The sequence below is a fragment of the Phalaenopsis equestris genome, unplaced genomic scaffold, assembly GCF_001263595.1.
Source record: "Phalaenopsis equestris unplaced genomic scaffold, ASM126359v1 Scaffold000323, whole genome shotgun sequence".
Classification (NCBI taxonomy): Eukaryota; Viridiplantae; Streptophyta; class Magnoliopsida; order Asparagales; family Orchidaceae; genus Phalaenopsis; species Phalaenopsis equestris.
The window spans coordinates 518,325-521,380 of record NW_018164765.1 but is presented as its reverse complement, the minus strand read 5'-3'; positions in this window follow the sequence as shown (position 1 = coordinate 521,380).

Sequence of the window (3,056 nt, the reverse complement as noted above, 5' to 3'; positions counted from 1 at the left end):
AATATCCAACATCTCAAATCTTTCCTGAACATAATCTAATTCTTCATTTTCTAATTTGTCCAGAATAATTTCGTCATTTTCTTCAAATTGTTCTTTGAAATGCTCTTATTTTTCAAAATACTTTTTATTTTCAAAATGTTCTTTAAAATGTTCATTTAGTAGATGTTCAATAATTTACATGCAAAAACATTCATTAACTCTCCAACAGCAGGGTATTCCATAGATTTTGCAATGTTAAAAGTTACTTCTTAATCATTTACTCTCATAGTTAATTCTCCTTTTTGAACATCTATCATAGCTTTTCCAGTAGCTAAAAATGGTCTTCCTAAAATGATAGGTATTTCTTTATCTTCCTCCATATCTAAAACAATGAAATCCCCAGGAAAGATAAATTTGTCAACTTTTACTAACACATCTTCTATAACTCCCTTAAGATATGTAACTGATTGATCTTCTAATTGAAGAGTTACAGAAGTAGGTGAGACTTCTCTGTTGGCATCAATTTTTGATGTCACGAGTGTAGGGTGTCCAGCCGCATGACTCTGGATAGTTTACGGTCTGTCTGTGACTTCCAATAGTTCAGACACCTACCCGAGACCTTTTCGACACGTGTTGAGGGGCACATAGTCAGAGTCATTCTGCTAGGCTTTTGCTTTCACTTATGAAAGGTCGGTCAGCATTTGGCACGTCGAACGAGTCCGATCGGAGTGACAAATATTTTATGGAGTGTCACACGCGATTTAGGCTCAAATTGGTCCGATCATCAACGAGATTGTCCAGATGACCCCGGACAATGAATTGGATTGTGTGATCACGTCCGGAACGTTGATTTTAATTAGAAAGGACATTCATTAGCTATGACTTTGTGGGCGAGCCTAAATTACACAAATTATTATTTTTTAGCCCGATCGCTGGAAAGGTGGTCCGAGCGGCCTCAAACAACCCCGAATTACAAAATAGATCACATTAGCATGCCCAAATTGTCATTCCCACCTAAGTCGGACGTTCTTTACGTCACGATTTTGCGGACGAATTAAAAAAAAATGAAAATTATCATTTTGGCTCGATAGTCAAAAAAGGTGGTCCGGACGACCACGAATTGCAAAAAGGACTGCGCGAATGCGTCCGAAACGCCGACTTTAATAAAGAAGGACATTCACTCCGCCACGAGGACGTATACGGATAAAAGGGAAGTAGCTTTCTCCCCTCTCCGTAACCTAGCGAGCAAACCCCGCCGCCAAGCCTTGTTCGCGAAAAACTCCCGCTCGGGCTCTCCTCCCTCTTCGTCAGCGCCCTCTCCGACCCCTTCCTTGCCAGCGAACGTCATCGCATGTTCTTCTCCAACCTTCAGAGGTCCTCCACAACAGCATTACCAGCAGGTCCGCTCGCTTGTGCCCTAGCTCCCGGACACCGTCCCGACCTAGATCTGCGTCGACACTCCACTCTGATGCTCCTGCCGGCGCTGCTGACAATGTTTCTGCCATAGAAGCTTTCCGACGACCCTTCTTTCACGAGCAGCTGCCGCCACCTTCCTTGCCTCCTTCCTTGATCGAACCCTCTTCTCGGCCTTCTCTCCCACTGGCGAAGCTAATTTCTGGTGTGTAGACCTCATGCCGGCGCAACACAGCCCACCTTCAGCTCCTTGCAAGCAGAAAAGATCCTCTCCCTCGCATTTTTTTTTCATTGAGCGTGGCCGGCGAGCTAACTCCTCCACCTCACCTTCCTACATTCCTGGCGACCGGACACTTCTCTGGAACACCTCGATGTTGCCGGACAGCGGAGGTATATCGCCTTAGAGAGGTGTGGACGTCTTTTCTGCTACGAGGAAGGCTTCTCCTCTTTTACTGTCGTCGAGCAATCCTCTCTCGCGAAGGTACCTTTTTTTTGGGTCGCATATTTTTATATGCTAAATTATTTATTTTTGGTACTTCACATACCTCTTGCTCTCACAATCTCCTATGTCTTTTTGTTGTCCTGTGCACATTTTACTAGGCACATTGGAGCATGGATCAGGCGCCGGAGAGTTTGGAGCAAGCAAAGAAACGTGTATGCAACCATCACGGTCGTGAGACTTTCTACCTCCTAGCTAGCCTTAGGAATAGTGGAGTCTAGGCGTGTGGGTTTGATTGCCCATATGTGGTGCGTGCGCCGGCGTGGGTCAACGCAACGACGTGCCTGTGTGATGGATGGTTGGTTTTCCCAGAGCTAGCCTTTACGTTAGGACTTCCTGTGCGTGGCCAAATACCCCCCGTAGAGTCGAGTGTCTCCCTTCTTGTTGTGAGCCTTAGCACAAGTCTCAATGGGTCGGAGTCCCTCACTCCCCTTGCTTTGGATTCCTCAGCTTTACTTGGAGAAGTTGGGAGGTCGGAATTGGCAAAGAGAGATGAGCTTTGTAGCTTGCTTGCTTTGCAAAGTTTGGAGTAGTTCACGAAATGGGAAAAGATTTGTAGCTAGTCCATTTCGCGACACCGTGGAGAGTTTACCCCTTGGAGATCCGGGGAGAGAACCCCCACATTTTCTCACCAAAGCGAGAGGCGGCGGTGCCGCACATCCAAGGGTCTAAACCTTAAGTCTCCCAGGTGAGGTCGTTAGCACGAGCCCGATTTACTATCTGCATGTTTGTTTGTTATATATTGTATTTTTCGCTTGATGCATGTTGCATTTCACTTCGCTCCAACCGGCCGCCCCGGCCCGGTGAGCCTCTCACTTTGCCCCGATCAGCAGCCCCGGTCCAGCAGCCCGCAGCCCCGGTCCTGCTAGCATTTCACTTCGCTCCGATAGGCCGCTCCGGCTCGGTGAGCTTATCACTTTGGTTCGACCGACCACCACGGCCCTGTCGACCGATCACCTACATTTTTGTCTGCTTTTGCATTATATCACATGTTTTCCTGCTTGCATGTCGCACCATATGTGTTTGCCTTCGCATTTGCATTTGCACTTGGGTGATTCTCCCTAGTGAGAATCACCATTGTCTCTGGGTCACTGCCGCCTTGGTACACATCTTTCGGGCCCCTTTCGCCACGACACGACCATCACTTTTGGTCACTACCGCCTTG